Below are 17,805 nucleotides of genomic sequence, written 5' to 3' on the forward strand. Positions count from 1 at the left end.
GAGTCCCACATCAGGCTCCCTGCATGGAGCTTGCTTCTCCCTCTGTCTCTGTCTCTGTCTCTGTCTCTGTCTCTCTCTCTCTCTCTCTCTCTCTCTCTCATGAATAAATTTTTTTAAAAAAGAAAAAGGCAGGGTCCTTCCTTGATTTCCAGAAGGATGTCTGACACCGGGCAGTGCTGCTATGCCCAGTACACGTGTGTGTGTGTGTGTGTGTGTGTGTGTGCAGCATATGGCTCAGTGGTAAAGGGCACAGGTTTTTTTTTTTTTTTTTTTTTTTTTTTTTTTTTTTTTATGATAGTCACAGAGAGAGAGAGAGGCAGAGACACAGGCAGAGGGAGAAGCAGGCTCCATGCACTGGGAGCCCGATGTGGGATTCGATCCCGGGTCTCCAGGATCACGCCCTGGGCCAAAGGCAGGCGCTAAACCACTGCGCCACCCAGGGATCCCAGGGCACAGGTTTTGAAGCCAGACACCATATGAAACCTGAGCATTGGGCTCTCGGGAGACAGAGAGGAAGGAGATCCTGCCTTCAAGAAGCCCCGACAGTGTAAGGAGTCAGCCCCTGACCCTCACAAGCCCAGGTGACTAGTGCTGTGACAATATGTGTAAGGAGTCTGGGGGTACACGGCAGCAGCCAGAACAGTTCACTGAGTGCCCCCCATGTGCTGGGCAGATGCCTGAATGTTACTGATCCTCCGTGTAGCCTTGTGACATGTGTCAGATGGAAGTTATCTAACCTGATGTGCATTTAACCAATTTGCTGGACTCATGGCTACCGTCCCGTCCTGGCTGAGACATACAGACACTCCCCACCAAGGCTCACTGCTTCAGCTTCTGCAGCTTCCTTCACCCTGCCAGAGCTCTGCTCCCACTGGCTGAGCTGTGAGCTACCAGAATCAGGAGAGTTTATCCCCAAAATCTTTGGCTAATTTGTGTTGATTGCTATAATTATGTAATTTAGCTAAATAAAACAAAAGTGAAATCTGACTCTGGGTGTGTGTGTGTGAGAGAGAGAGAGAGAGTAATGTTTTAAGAAAAATGAAGTCCAATGCTTTGGAAATATAGAGTAAAGACAAATCGCTAAAAATAGATCTGTTGCTGTAGTTTTAGGGAAGATTTGGGGTGGAAGGGGATAGTAACAATGCAGAATTCCAAATTAAGATTGCTCCACAAGAGTTATAACGATCCATTTAAAAAGAAAAAGGAACTGAAAATCTTTAACTATGCTCTGTGGGTGCAGGCAAATAGACAAAGTAGAACTCTAGCCACAGAACTTGAAGCAGCAATGTTGACCCACACTGAATACTTTACATTAGAATAAAGTGTTTAAGGGCACCTGGGTGGCTCAGTCGGTTAAGTGTCTGCCTTTGGCTCAGGTCAGGATCCCAGGGTCCTGGGATGGAGCCCCATGTCAGGCTCCCTGCTCACAGGAAGTCTGCTTCTTCCTCCCCTCTCATGTGCTCTCTCTCTCTCTCTCTCAAATAAATAAATTAAATATTTTTTTTAAAAAAGAATAAAGTGTTTAAAGTATTTATGAATCTTTTTAAAAGATTTTATTTATTTAGGGACACCTGGGTGTCTCAGCATCTCAGGCAACGCTGGTTGAGCATCTGCCTTCAGCTCAGGGCCTGATCCTGGAGTCTCGGGATGGAGTCTGGTGTCGGGCTCCCTGCACGGAGCCTGCTTCTCCCTCTGCCTGTGTCTCTGCCTCTGTGTGTGTGTGTGTGTGTGTGTGTCATAAATAAATAGAATCTTTTAAAAAATATATTTTATTTATTTATTTGAGAAAGAGAGAGAACAGGAGAGCATACAAGCAGGGGAAGTGGCAGAGAGAGAAGCAGACTCCCCACTGAGCAGGGAATCTAACACAGGGCCCAATCCCAGGACCCTGAGATCATGACCTGAGCCGAACCCAGTGGAGCCACCCAAGTGCCATATTTATGAATCCTTTTGAATGACTGCCTTTCTCAGCCAAACTTTGATTTCCTAATCAACTATTTGGACCAAACAGGTCAGCTGAGAGGTTTCTACTGGACTATTGTACCCATTTCACAGATAAGGAGAGTAAAGTAGGAAAGACAAAGTACCTTGCTCAGGGTCACACAGCCAAGAAATCCTGGTGAAGGAAACTGGGCCTGAGAGGCTCCTGAGCCGAGATCCTGCCCCACTCATGGCCTCCAGCGGGTGAGTATACTGAGTGTGAGCTGGAGAGTGTGTCAAAGTGTGGGTGTGAGAATGAGTGTGTGGACAGTAGTGTGATGACAGTGTCTGCGGGTGACAGTGTGAGAGTGTAAGTCCTTGGTATATGTGTATATGAGTGTGTGTATGTGTGTGTTTGTGTGTGTGTGTTCCTGACATGGTCTTGGTGCTGGCCTGGCCCACTTCCTAAAGTTTCCTCTCATAACTGCACTCAGAAGCCTGTCCCGGTGCCAGCAGTGTGGCCTCTAGAGGGGCACCTGCTCCGTGTAGAGACATGTCTAAATAACCCTGGCCTGGGGACCCTTGGGGATCTGGGACTGCAGGAGACTTGTCCATAAGCAATCAGGGCACAGCCCAGAAATGGTCCCCACTTCATCTGAATTCCTGGCCCAAGAGGTCAGAAGGTGGGTGGCCCACCAGCAACTACATCCCAAGGAGGGCCCAGCCACATTGGCAATCTCGAGCCCTGCCCCCTTCTCAGCCCAAGAGAGACTGCTCACATGGCAGACAGGAGCCTCTCTGCTTCCTGGTGGCATCTTCACCTTTCCCAGGGGACAATGAGTCTGGCTTCCATATGGTATGTCCACAAGCTCAAAGGATCTAGATCCAGAGCCCCTGCACTCTGCTCTTTTTCCTGAGGGCGTGCAGGTTCCAGGGCAAATCAGGATGGTGCAGGAGAAAAGCCAGGCAGCCTAGGTTGAAATCACTGCTGACTCAGGGAAGCTGGGCTCATCCGCCTCATCTGTTAAATGGGGATGGTGGCACCTACCTTCTGGAAGGCAGGAAAGGCTCATAGGACCACCAAGGTCCAAGCTCTCAGTCTGACACTTGCTAGTTCTATGAGTTTGGACAAATGACTTGCCCACCCTGTGCTTCAGTTTTTCTCATGTATAACATGGAAATGATAATAGTACCTATGTGATAGGGTAGTTATGAAGGTAAAATGAATTAATATATGTAAAAACTTAGAATAAGCATTCAAGACACAGAGCTATAGCTGTTTGTTGTTATGATTATCATCATTAGAATAATTATTTTTAACATTGCAGGGTTTAGGTGAACACGAAATTAAATTGCACATGGCCCATGGAGCCCAGGACAGCTTGGCTGCTCCTGCCAGCCTGGGGAGAAGGGGGGGGAAGACACATAAGGAGAGACCTGGGAACATCCCAGTTTCCCTACCAGCCTCCTCTGTACTTTTTCAAGCATGAACATCCTTTCCACATGCTCAGTACTGTCCACTACGAGCGAATTTCATGTCTCCTACTTGGTTTAGGCTAATAGCATATCTCAGTGGGGTTCTCAGCCCCATTTGCCAGATGAGGTAACTGAGAAAGTTTCCAGGGTGTTTTACTGCCACCCAGAGGTCAGGATCCCAGAACATTCAAGTCAGAAAGACCCTCAGGGCTCCCTGACCCTAGGAGTAGTCTCATCTCCCATGCAGCTGGGGCCGACTGGTCCCATAGGCTGACTGGTCCTGGAGGCCTACTTGAGAAGGATTTTTTTTTTTAAGATTTTATTTATTTATCCGTGAGAGACACAGTGAGAGGCAGAGACATAGGCAGAGGCTCCCTTTAGGGAGCATAACTTATGGGGGACTTGATCCCAGGGCCCTGGGATCACGACCTGACCAAAGGCAGACACTCAACCACTAAGCCACCCAGGTGCCCTCAAGAAGGATTTTGAGGTTACATGAGACCTCAGACAAAAAAATATGCTATCATTGATTAACACTGTCTTCCATGAATGCAGAAGTGTCATGCGATGATGTGTGTCACTGGTCATCCTGTTCTCATCTACCCCCCGCTTACTTACTATATGTCTTAAAGATGGGAGTCACTTGCTCAGGGTCTCAAAGGAGATGGTGCACAGTGGATACAGACACAGCCCAGGCCAGGCTCTTTCTCCCACCTGGATCTTTCCACTTTCCTGGAGAGAAATTTACTTGGTGCTTCTGCCATCTGTGGTCCTAGCTTCTAGAAATCAAGTTATTCAGAGTGGACTGTGGAGCTTGTGGGAGCAGCCCTTGCCCCTGCTCCTGCTCCTGCCCCTGCTTCTGCTAGGTCCAGATGAGCCTCATTCCCCTGTAGGCTACCACCCTGGGGCTGTTTGTTAGCCAGAATATTTAGGAGATGCCCACCAAGGAGAGGTATGAAGAAAGTAGGTCTCTGATACATCATCAATCTCTACTCCTCACCCAGAGTCACCAGGGAGAGACCCAGCAAGCCTGCTCCTGCCATGCCACAAGAATATGTACAGCAGAAGATGCCAGCAAGGCAGCCAGAGTAAGTAGGAACATGGGAAATACACATATATGCAGGTATCCCTTAAGCAAAGATTCGAAATTCACATATGTACATTATATATATATATGTTACACATATATACTATATATATATATAGTCACAGATACACACTCAGTCATAACAGAGAACCCAGAGAATATAGTGTAACAAATACCCACACAAGCCTACTACTTTGAGTTAACAAATGTGTCCAATTAATCATCTTTGCTTTAGACATTTTTATGAAAGAAACAGATGCTGTGGGGCACCTGGGTGGCTCAGTTGGTTAAGCATCTGTCTTTGGCTCAGTTGTGATCTTAGGGTCACGATCTTGGGGTCCTGGGATTGAGCCCTGCATCAGGCTCCCTGATCAACAGGGAGCTGGCTTCTCCTTCTCCTTCTGCTCCCCTCGGCCTACTCTTGCTCTCTCTCTCTTCCTTTCTCTCAAATAAAGAAATAAAATATTTTTAAAAAAGAAACAGATATTGAAAATTTTTAAATTGGAGTCCTTTCATACTCTTCCCCAGTTCCACTTCCCTTCCTTATGCAGAGGCAACTACTATCAAGAATTGGCACATATTAGTGGCTGGGTGGCTCAGTCAGTTGAGTGTCCAACTCTTGATTTTGGCTCAAGCCCTGATCTCATGGTGGTGGGATCAAGCCCCACATCATGCTCTATGCTCAGGTTGGAGTCTGCTTGAGATTCTCTCTCTCCTCTCGCTTTGCCCCTCCCCCTGCTCATGCTCTCTCTCTGTCTCTCAAAAAATAAATAAATAAAATGTTTTTAAAGATTAAAAAGGAATTTGGTATGCATCCTTTCAGTCCATTTCTTTAAATCCACAAACAATATTCAGTACTGTATGTGTTTTAAATTTTTACATAAATGATGTCCTATTATGACTTTTCAACTTACCTTGTGTATTAGTTTCTTAGGGCTGCTATAACAAAGTACCACAAGGGTTTTAAACAAAGGATATGGGGGATCCCTGGGTGGCTCAGCGGTTTAGCGCCTGCCTTTGGCCCAGGGTGTGATCCTGGAGTCCTGGGATCGAGTCCCACGTCGGGCTCCCGGCATGGAGCCTGCTTCTCCCTCCTCCTGTGTCTCTCCCTCTCTCTCTCTCTCTCTCTCTCTCTCTCTCCCCCCCCCCATGCCTATCATAAATAAATAAATAAATAAATAAATAAATAAATAAATAAATAAATAAATCTTCTAAAAATATATAAATTAAAAAAAATAAAACAAGGGATATGTATTCTCTCACAGTTTGGGAGGCCAGAAGCCTGAGTCAAAGTTTTGGCAGGGCTATGCTCCATCTGAGGCTCTGAACTCTTCCGACTTCAAGTCGTTGCTGTCAATCCTTGGCATTCCTGGCTTATAGCTGCTTTGCTCCAACCTTGCTTTCGTCATTACCTCGTCTTCTACCTCTGTGTCTCTGTCTTCACCTGGCATTCTCCTTTCTGAGCATGTCTGTGTCCAAACATCCCTCTTCTTATAAGGACAACAGTCAGGGGCACCAGGGTGGCTCAGTTGGTTGAGCATCTGCCTTCAGCTCAGGTCATGATATCAGGGTCTTGGAATCGAGCCCGGTGTCAGGCTCCCTGATCAGCGGGGAAGCATCACTATGACTCCTAATACATTATAAATGGCTGTATACACAGGGCTCAAATCCAGTAGCTCTGAAGAAAGAACTAGAGCCTGATGTGGGGCTTAATCATTGATAAAGAAACAGGAATGGATCTGGGTATGAGTCAGGGTTTTCCAAAACACATTTAAAGAAGAACCAGAAAGTACACCGGAAATGGACCCTGAAGTATCACATAATGTTTCAAGCTGTGGATAATGCTCAGGTGTTTTGTTCTAAGAAGCCATCGCTGACCAAGGCCCCACCTCTAGGACTGCCCCCCACGGGCTGTGGGAATTGTAGCAGGAGGATCTGGTGTGTAGGAGACTCTCAGTAAACGTTGCTGATGGCACTCCCTGCACCAAGCACCAAGAGCAGCACTTCATTTAATCCTCCTAACAAACCACAAAGAGAGTAACTATCTCCACAGAGGAATAGAGCTCAGGAAGAAACAGGGCCAGGACACTAACCCAGAGCCCTTCTGAAGTTTTTAGTTTAGTTTTTGGTGCTTTCCAAGTGAGCAAGTGCTTGTGGACTGATATGTACTCCTCCAGGTCCAGGGAGTGTCTTCAGCTGCCATGTGAGTAGTGCCACCAGGCCATGGAGTCACTTCAGTGCACCACTTAGTATTGTCACCAGGCCGAGGAGCATTTGATTGCACAGGTTCAGACTTCCGCTCAGCTGCTGGGTATGGGTGCAAGTCCTAAGCTCATCTGAGAGCCATCTGACCACCCAGCTGTGGCCAGGCCCCTGGCTCAAGCGCCTCCCTTGGGTGCCCCCCCGGCAGAAAGGCAACTTCCCAAACTGCACAGCAGCTGCTGAACCTCATAGACATGGCTAAGGCTGGCACATGTCACCCCTGTTCCCCCTGGGCTCCCAGGGAGCCTGAGGCACAGGTGGGGCCAGATTGGGGGTAGGAGGAAGCCTCTGGGGCCCTGATCACAGAGTTCACACTGACAGAGGTTTGGGGGTCCAGGGACATTCCCTGACCCCTTAAAACCTGCCAGAGTCAGTACTGAAACAGATAGCAGCCAAGGGGGGCAGAGGAGAGGCTAAAAGAGAAGAATGCCAGCCAGGTGCCCAAAGATCCTCAGAAGTCACCAAGTGTACCACTGCCCAGCCCATTGCACAGGTGGAGCGAGTGAGGCCCCAAATCAGACTCTACAGGAATGCCTATGATGTCCACCCTTGGAGACAACATACAGGCAGTCCCTGTCCTGCCTTCCCTGGAAGGGGGCCTGAGAGGGCCCAGGCATGGCTAATTCTCTCCCTGTTCACCTTCAATGCCTGTGCTTGACCTTCCATTGTGGAATCCAAGCCACATACCCAGAGGCTGAAACTGGGGCCCCAAAAGCTCTGGACTCACCTCCCATATGACACTCTCTATTTGCTCCTTCTAAAGTGATATTAAATCACTTGTCAGCTTTTCCAAATTTCTTTTATAAAAAAGGTAGTACATGCTTTGCTAAATAAACATATACCTACCCTATGACCCAGCAATTCCACTCCTATGTATATAACCAGACATGAGTGCATATGGCCACCAAAAGGCCTGACACACATGTTCACAGAAGCCTTGTTCATAATGGCTCCAACTAGAAAAAACTAAATGCCATCAACAGATAAATGAGTTGGGTATTTCTACAATGGGGTACTACATAGCAGTAAGAAGGGAATGAACCACCAGGATGTGCAGAACATGGATGAATCACTCCTTTATTATGCCGAACCAAGGAAGCCAGACACAAAAGAGTACTTACTGTATTATGCCATGTATACGAAGTTCAAGAACAGGCAAAACTACTCAAGACAATAGAAGGCAGGATAGCGCTAACCTCTGGGGGTAAATATAGCTGGGGTAGGGGCACTTTCTGGGGTACTAGAAATACCTATACCTTGACCTGTGTGGTTTACTTGAGTATACATACATATGCAAAAAATTACCAAACCATACACTTATGCACACATTTTGCTGCATGTTATGCCATTTTAAAAACTAAAAATGGCTTAAGTGTATATGAGCTAAAAAACAAAAGCACATGGGGTGCCTGTCTGGCTCAGTACATGCCTCTTGATCTCAGGGTTGTGCATTTGAGCCCTATGTTGGGCGCAGAAATTATTTTTTTAAAAAAGTACACGGGGCAGCCCGGGTGGCTCAGCGGTTTAGCACCGCCTTCAGCCCAGGGTGTGATCCTGCGGACCCAGGATTGAGTCCCACGTCAGGCTCCCTGCATGGAGCCTGCTTCTCCCTCTGCCTGTGTCTCTGCCTCTCTCTCTGTCTGTGTCTCTTATGAATAAATAAATAAAATATTTAAAAATAATAATAAAAAACATTTAAAAAGTACATGGTCATTGATAGGACAAATGCAGAGGCCTTTAAAGAAATCCTAGCTCTCCTGCCCCCAACACCAACCACTTCCCTCTCCTGTGTCTTAGATTCCATTCCAGGTCCTGGAGTCCCTCTAGAGAAACACTCCCAAGACATGGAGATGAACCAGGTGGGCTTCCTTGTCCCCAGAAACCTACCATTCATCTGATGGAGGCAGGAGACAGAAGTTCCAGCCCATCTCCTTATGAACCCTTCCAAGGCCCAGTCTTCTCAATTGCTGTCCCCTTCCTGGGGCCCTTTCTTCACAGGAGGGCTGTTAGGAGGAGGAGCCACTGGGCTTGGCAGGCGCACCATTAGGCACATGATACATAGGTTAACTCTGCCCACTCAGTGCTCCTCCTAAACCACCCAGAGGAGCATTCAGCCACCAAGGAGTTAGCAACTGAGCCTTTACCCTGTCTCTGTCCTTTCCGGGGACCCTGGAGCTTGGAACAAAGCAAGGCACCCATCCCCCAAGATAAGGTCACTGAAGAATCCTGAAAAGTTAGGGGGAGAGATAGGAAAGTAAAGGAGTCAGGGATCCCTGGGTGGCTCAGTGGTTTAGAGCCTGCTTTCAGCCCAGGGCATGATCCTGGAGTCCCAGGATCGAGTCCCACATCAGGCTCCCCGCATGGAGCCTGCTTCTCCCTCTGCCTGTCTCTGCCTCTCACTCTCTCTCTCTCTCTCTCTCTGTCTCTTGTGAATAAATAAATAAAATCTTTAAAAAAAAAAAAAAAAAAAAAAAGGAAAGGAGTCTCCACCTCCTACTTTTTCATCTCCCATGCCAGGGAGCTTACTACCTCCCAAGGCTGCCTCTCCTCTCCCTCTTTGGTCCCAAGTTTAGTTCTTGCTCTCAAGGAGAGGAAATTTGTGGTTTATGGCTCCCTCACTAGAGTGACCAACTTGTCCTGATTTGGCCAGTACTTTCCCAGTTTGGGTGCTGCAAGTCTAGTATCTCAGAAAACCCTTCAGTCCAGAACAAACCAGGAAGTTAGTCACCCCCTTCCTAGCTCCACCCTCTAGGCCACTTAGGAGACATTGTCTCAAGGCTCCCCCAGGTACCATATCTAGGCCCAACCATCACTCCAGACCTGGTAGTGAGCATTTCTTCATTCATACATTTACTTATAGCCCTTCAGAATGGCTTAGAGACTTTAGGCCTGGGTGCTGCATCTGAATAAACCTGGGTTCACATTTTGGCTGTGTGACTTTGCACTTGTTACTTAACTTCCCTGAGTTTATATTTGATCTTCTCAAAGTGGAGATAATAGGCATCTACCTCACAGGATTTTTCTACATATTAAATGAGATAATGAATGGGAAATGCTTAGCATAAGACCTGGCATCTAGTAACAACTTACTTATTGTTAGCTTTTATTCTAGTATTCACTCATCCAAAAAACATAAATTGTGTACTTAGTCTGTTTGGGTTCTAGTTTAGACACTAAAGACACACAAATAACCCAGACATGCTACCCCACACACACCAAGCTGCTTACAGGCTGGTATGGAAAGCAGAGGAGATTATAGTCCAACAAGAAACAGGCTGTAAGGAGACAAGACAGAAGAAAAGACCTGAGAAGGTTCCCAGAGGAGGTGACTTTGTTCAGGGCCTTGTCCCAGAGAAGCCAGAGGGAAGGGCATTCTTTGAAGGAGGACTAGTTTGGGGCAAGGGCTAGAAAGCATGGTACAACAGAGTTGCTCAGGGAATGATAAGTCATTCTGTTTTTTGTTTTTTTTTTAATTTTTTTTTTTTATTATTTATTTATGATAGTCACAGAGAGAGAGAGAGAGGCAGAGACACAGGCCGAGGGAGAAGCAGGCTCCATGCACCGGGAGCCCGATGTGGGATTCGATCCCGGGTCTCCAGGATCGCGCCCTGGGCCAAAGGCAGGCGCCAAACCGCTGCGCCACCCAGGGATCCCTGATAAGTCATTCTGTACTGCAGAATCTAGACTGTATGTGGAGAAGGCCAGAGAATGAGGCAGTTTGAAAGAATTTTTTTTTCTTGATAAAATAGGAAAACATTTAAATGCAATAGAATATGTTTATTTTAACCCAAAGCCAGGATCATGTTTTAAGGGGAATTCTTTTTTTTTTTTTTAAGATTTTATTTATTCATTCATGGGAGACACAGAGAGAGAGAGACAGAGAGAGAGAGAGAGAGAGAGAGAGAGAGAGGCAGAGACACAGGCAGAGGGAGAAGCAAGCTCCATGCAGGGAGCCTGATGTGGGACTCGATCCCAGGTGTCCAGGATCAGGCCCTGGGCTGAAGGTGGTGCTAAACCGCTGAGCCACCCGGGCTGCCCTAAGGGGAATTCCTTTTTTTTTTTTTTATTGGAGTTCAATTTGCCAACATATAGCATAACACCCAGTGCTCATCCCGCCAAGTGCCCCCCTCATTGCCCATCACCCAGTCACCCCAACCCCCCGCCCACTTCCCCTTCCACTACCCCTTGTTCATTTCCCAGAGTTAGGAGTGTCTCATGTTTTGTCACCCTGACTGATATTTTCACTCATTTTCTCTCCTTTCCCCTTATTCCCTTTCACTAACCTTTATATTCCCCAAATGAATGAGACCATATAATGTTTGTCCTTCTCTGATTGACTTACTTCACTCAGCATAATACCCTCCAGGTTCATCCACATTGAAGCAAATGGTGGGTATTTGTCATTTCTAATGGCTGAGGAATATTCCATTGTATACATAGACCACATCTTCTTTATCCATCATCTTTCGATGGACACCGAGGCTCCTTCCACAGTTTGGCTATTGTGGACATTGCTGCTAGAAACATCGGGGTGCGGGTGTCCCGGCGTTTCACTGCATCTGTATCTTTGGGGTAAATCCCCAGCAGTGCAATTGCTGGGTCGTAGGGCAGGTCTATTTTTAACTCTTTGAGGAACCTCCACACAGTTTTCCAGAGTGGCTGCACCAGTTCACATTCCCACCAACAGTGCAAGAGGGTTCCCCTTTCTCCGCATCCTCTCCAACACTCGTTGTTTCCTGCCTTGTTAATTTTCCCCATTCTCACTGGTGTGAGGTGGCATCTCATTGTGCTTTTGATTTGTATTTCCCAGATGGCCAGTGATGTGGAGCATTTTCTCATGTGCTTGTTGGCCATGTCTATGTCTTCCTCTGTGAAATTTCTGTTCATGTCTTTTGGCCATTTCAGGATTGGATTGTTTGTTTCTTGGGTGTTGAGTTTAATAAGTTCTTTATAGATCTTGGATACTTGGATAAAGGATACCCTTTATCTGATATGTCATTTGCAAATATCTTCTCCCATTCTGTAGGTTGTCTTTTAGTTTTGTTGACTGTTTCTTTTGCTGTGCAGAAGCTTTTTATCTTGATGAAGTCCCAATAACTCATTTTTGCTTTTGTTTCTCTTACCTTCATGGATGTATCTTGCAAGAAGTTACTGTGGCTAAGTTCAAAAAGGGTGTTGCCTGTGTTCTCCTCTAGGATTTTGATGGAATCTTGTCTCACATTTAGATCTTTCATCCATTTTGAGTTTATCTTTGTGTATGGTGCAAGAGAATGGTCTAGTTTCATTCTTCTGCATGTGGATGCCCAATTTTCCCAGCACCATTTATTGAAAAGACTGTCTTTTTTCCAGTGGATAGTCTTTCCTGCTTTGTCGAATATTAGTTGACCATAAAGTTGAGGGTCCACTTCTGGATTCTCTATTTTGTTCCATTGATCTACGTGTCTGTTTTTGTGCCAGTACCACACTGTCTTGATGACCACAGCTTTGTAGTACAACCTGAAATCTGGCATTGTGATGCCCCCAGCTATGGTTTTCTTTTTTAATATTCCCCTGGCTATTCAGGGTCTTTTCTGATTCCACACAAATCTTAAGATAATTTGATCCAATTCTCTGAAGAAAGTCCATGGTATTTTGATAGGGATTGCATTAAATGTGTAAATTGCCCTGGGTAACATTGACATTTTCACAATATTAATTTTTCCAATCCATGAGCATGGAATATTTTCCCATCTCTTTGTGTCTTCCTCAATTTCTTTCAAAAGTGTTCTGTAGTTTTTAGGGTATAGATCCTTTACTTCTTTGGTTAGGTTTATTCCTAGGCATCTTATGCTTTTGGGTACAATTGTAAATGGGATTGACTCACCTAAGGGGAATTCTTAAAGGCATTCCCATTGTGATGAAAAAAGAGAAGTGTGCCTATATTCAACATTATTATTTAAAAATAGTTCTGGAGGTACTAGCCCTCATGATTAGACAAGAAAAAGAAATCAGAAGCATAAAAATCAGAAAGGAGGAAAATTGATCATTTCATACAGAATCAACTGAAAAACCATTATAAATAATAAGGGAACTCAGTAATTTTGCTGGGTACAAAATTAATATGCTAAAAGTAATAGTCTTCATAAATATAAAATAGTCAATTAGAAGAGATAATGAAAGAGAAGTCCCTCTTTACAATAGAAGCAAAACAATAGAATATTTGGAAACAAATTTAACAAAAATAAAACATACAAGATTATTAGAAATGTGCCTTACACCTGAAACTAACATAACACTGTATATTAACTATACTGAAATTAAAATTTAAAAACCTGAATCACTGAATTCTACTCCTAAAACCAATATTGTACTGTGTGTTAATTAACCAACATTTAAATAAAATTTGAAAAAAACCATAAAAAATTAAAATTAAATTAAAAACCTATTAAAAAGGTGGAGCAGTTGGTTAAACATCTGACACTTATTTTCAGTTCAGGTCATGATCTCAAGGTTGTGAAATTGAGCTCTACATCAGGTTCTTTGCTCAGCTTGGAGTCTGCTTGAGATTCTCTCTCTCTCTTCCTCTGCCCTCCTGTTCATGCACACACTCTCTCTCTCCTCTTCTCTCAAATAAATATATAAATAAATAAACAAACAAACAATCTTTAAAAAAAAAAGAAGTGAGCTTTAATAAATTGCTGAGGGGCATAAAAGAAAGTCAGAATATGTGGGATGGTTTTAGAGCAGATGACTCAATATTATAAGTATACCAAATCTCTCCTAGTTTACATATTATATATTTATACATAATATATATATTGTGAATATATGTGTTATGTTCTTAATATATATAACATGTATATTCTGGTAAAATACCAATAGGAAGCTGATTCTAAAATCCTTATGGTAATGTAAGTAAAAGTTAAGTCAGGTTAAGATGAGGCCATGTTGAATTTACATTGTTTTTGGATTAGACCTAATCCAATGGCTGGTGTCCTTAAGAGAAGAAGGAAATTTGGAACTGACATAAACTCTGAGAGGAGAGGTCATATAAAGACCAAGGCAGAGATTGGAGTTACAATGCCATAACCCAAGGAATGGCAAGGGTTTCTGGAACCCACCAGAAACTAGAACAGTCTAATTGCATGGTTTGACCCACCAGAGTCACTAGAGGGATCCTAGTCCTGCTGATATCTTGATTTCAGACTTCTAGCCTTCAGAACTTTGAGAGAATACATTTCTATTGTCACAAGCTACCCAGTTTATGCTAATTTGTTACAGCAACCCTAGGAAACGAATACAGTAGCTAAACATCTATAGGAATTTAGTATAGAACAAAAGTAACACTGCTAATCAATACCAAAAAAGATGGATATTTCAGTAAACATGTTGAGACAACTAAAGAAACAGCTGAACCCCTACCTCACACCTTACACCAAAACAAATTCTAGAGTGAATAAAACCTGGGAATAATTTCAAAAGTATTCTTAGATGAAGGAAGGCCTTATAAAATATAAAAATGTTTAATGAATCTATAAATGAAAAGATTGATAAATTTGGATACACAAAATTATTTTTAATTCTTTATGAAAATAATATAAACAAAGTCAAAAGGCACATACTATAGACATATCACATATAACCAGCAAAGGGCTAGTATCCTTGCTATTTTAAGATTTCCTACCTAATCAGGAAGAAAAAAAAAAACAACCTAATTAAAAGATAGGCAAAGGATATAAACAAACAGTTCCCAGGAAAGGAAATGTAAATGATTCTTAGTCATATGAATACATGGTCAACCTCCCTTGTAGCAGGAGAAATGAAATTACAGCTACGAGATATCATTTTATATCTAACAGATTGACAAAGATCAAAAAGTTTGATAACACACTGTGTTGGCAAGGCTGTGGGAAACAGGTTCTGTCATTCATTGCAAGTGGGAGGGCAAATTGGTACAACCTCCCTGAAGTGTGATTTGGCAATACCTAAGTAAATAAAAAATCCACATACCTTTTAACCCAGCAATTCCATTTCTAGGAATTTACCATACAAAATACACGCACATGGCAAATCGACTATGGATGTAGTCCTATTGCAGCTTGGAATAAGAGTAGACTGGAAACAGCCTAATTTCCCATCAGGAGGGGACTGGTGATACTCATTATTGAACATCCATTCTGTGGAATACTATGGGCTGTTTTTAAAAGAATTGAGCTGGGCAGCCCTGGTGGCGCAGCGGTTTAGTGCTGTCTGCAGCTCAGGGTGTGATCCTGGGGACCTGGGGTTGAGTCCCACATTGGGCTCCTTGCAGGGAGCCTGCTTCTCCCTCTGCCTGTGTCTCTGCCTCTCTCTGTGTGTCTCTCATGAATAAATAAAATCTTAAAATAAAATAAAAGGATTGAGCCATTTTATATTTCCAATATGGAAAAAAAATCTCTGATACATAGTTAAAAGCAGGGGGAAACAAAGCTCAGAACAACAGGGACAGCGGAACACCATTTGCACAAAATCAATTTTATGGAGGGGTCCCTGGGTGGCTCCCTCCGCTGAGCAGGTGACTCCTGATTTCTTCTTGGGCCTTGATCTCAGGGTCATGGCTTTGAGACCCGTGCTGGGCCAGGAGCCTAGTCAAATTAAAAAACAAAACCAAAAACGGTTTTATGGACATATTTTCATAGGCATAGGATGTCTGTGAAGGTACACAAGAAACCAGTAACAGAGAATACCTTTGATGAAGGAATCATGCTGCTTATTACTTGCATATATTATGTGTCGGTGCTCATGGAAAAAGAAATCAAATATATTAGATTTTTTAAAAAGAAGTAAAGAAAGCCAAAAGGTAAAAGTTTTGGGACGCCTGGCTGGCTCAGCAGTTGAGCGCCTGCCTTCAGCCCAGGGCGTGATCCAGGAGTCCCTGAATCGAGTCCCGCATGGGGCTCTGTATGGAGCCTCTTCTCCCTCTGCCTGTGTCTCTGCCTCTTTCTGTGTCTCTCATGAATAAGTTAAAAAAAAAAAAAAAAACACTTGAAAAAAATAAAGGTAAAAGTTTCCATCTGAGATCTGAGTTCAAATGTTAGCTCTGCCACTTTCTTGAACACTTTTTTTTTTTTTTTTTAGCTCTTAAATCTTAGTTCTCCCATCTGTAAAATGGGAATAATAACACTGCCCACCTCAAGGACCTGGTGGGCTGGGGGGGCAGGATGGAATATCCCAAAAGTGACAAAGGTTAACTGGTCAATCTGGGAAGGCTATCCAGGAATTCACTGCATGATTGTATTACCCTCTTTTCTGTAATTTTGACATTTTTTGCAAGCAAATTTTGTTTTGTTTTTTAATTTCTGATTCCTGTGTCCCTGCCGGACCGGTGAAGTCAGAAGCTCTAGAGGTGAGGCTGGCAAACCTCACTTTTTCTCCCAAGCATGCTGCTCTCCAAGAACCGCGGGACCAAACAAAGCTGCGGTGAGGAGCGGGTGACCGAGCCTGGGGACCGGCCCCCGCCCCGCCCCGCGCCCTCCGCCCACGACTCACTGGCAGGTCGCACCTGCAACACAGGGCGCTGGGAGCCGGGTCGGGGACAGTGACCGGCTCCCCGCTGTCGCGGAGGGGCAGGGGAGAAGGGCCCGCACTTTCGGTCCCGGATTCGAGATTCAGGGGGAGAAGCAGCGCGGTGAGCGCCACAGCCCGCCCCCCCCCCCCCCCCCCCCCCCCCCCCGCCGGGGCTCCCTTGGCGGCGCCTCTGCCGGGACACGCAGGGAACCCGGGCCTGGCCGCGCCCCCATCAGATAAGGCCGCCACCCCCGCGCTGGCAGCCCCAGCCCAGCCGAGCGGAGCCGGAGCCGGGGCGGCGAGGAGTTTACGTAAGCCTGGTGGTGGTGGAAAAACAGATGCGCCAGCAGGCGTTTCCTGGCCTGCTCGCCCCAGAGGCTCCCCGGACAGCTCCCGGGCGCTCAGGCCAGACTGGGGTCCCACGTGCTGGAGGACCGGCTCTGGGGGCACCCGAGCCCCGCCCTCGGGCCCGGCCGCTGCCCGGGAGCCAGCACGCAGCGGGCGGTGCACCCCCTCTCCCGCCCCCAGCACCAGCCTGGGCCTCCCGGGGCGCCGGCCCGCCCCAGCCTGGAGCCCGGGAGGGGCCGCTCCAGGCATCCGTCAGCGCCGGGCGGGCGGTGAGCGCCTGCTGCATGCCCGGTCCTGCACAGGCGGCGGGGAGGGGGTGCAGGTATGAGAACCGGGAGGGACCAGAGTGGGCCCGGGCGAGGAGCAAATCCGCGGCGACTACCCACTGCGCGTCGTGTCTTCCTTCCTTGCTTCTAGAACTGAAGGAGAGCCGCGGCAGCCCCTCACAGGGCTGCTGGAGACAGAAAGGAGACGTGACCCTCCCCGCCCACACCCGCCTCTGCCGGGACCGAGGCAGATGACCAGGAGCCCAGATTCGCCAGCCGCCCCACCTCATCACCTTGTGCCCAGATCTCTTTATCCATAAAACGAAGCTGATTCGTGTACCAACCTTGAGCTCGAGATGTAATGAGACATTTTGAGGATTAAATATGATAATGAATATAAAACCCTTAAAGCATACCCATCATAATGTCTGGCACAAAATATCCCACAGGAACGTGTCACCGTCCATGTAAACGTATTGAATTCACCTGCCTCCCCATCTCAGCACACTCACATGCCTTTCTGGGGGGCCTTTCCTGATCCCTCCCATAGGTCAGGGTCCCAGTTACATTCCCTCCCAAGTCCCCCTTCCTCCACTCTTCACCCATGTAACTACCCCAGACTGTGTCTTCTCCATCAGACTGTGCACACACTGTGTGCCAGGCTTCATGCTGGCCCTGGGCACCCAGAGGTAAATCACATTCTGGCCCTGTCCTCTAGGGGGTCCTAGCCTGGCAGGGTAGAGATAGCTGTGTACACAGAGCAAGGGGCAGTAAAGAAACCCAGTGGATTTGAAATCACTCAGAATGTTATAGGAATTACAAAGGACCACAGTACCGGCAGGCAGCCAGACACACAGTAGGTATACCCCAAAACCTTAATCATATAACACGATGCTGTAATTGAGGCAGAGAGATTTAATT

At 45.9% G+C, this 17,805-nt stretch overlaps 1 long non-coding RNA gene across 1 annotated transcript in view; it reads left to right on the top strand.

Moving 5' to 3' along the window:
• LOC140596066 (uncharacterized) overlaps positions 1-17,338 on the top strand; it is a 76,022-nt gene extending 58,684 nt beyond the window's left edge. The window contains exon 3 of the long non-coding RNA XR_011998098.1: positions 17,036-17,338. This is a non-coding gene — a long non-coding RNA (uncharacterized lncRNA). The remainder of the gene's footprint in view (positions 1-17,035) is intronic.
• The last annotated feature ends 467 nt before the right edge of the window (positions 17,339-17,805 follow it).

Source organism: Vulpes vulpes, chromosome 2, assembly GCF_048418805.1.
Source record: "Vulpes vulpes isolate BD-2025 chromosome 2, VulVul3, whole genome shotgun sequence".
Taxonomy (NCBI): Eukaryota; Metazoa; Chordata; class Mammalia; order Carnivora; family Canidae; genus Vulpes; species Vulpes vulpes.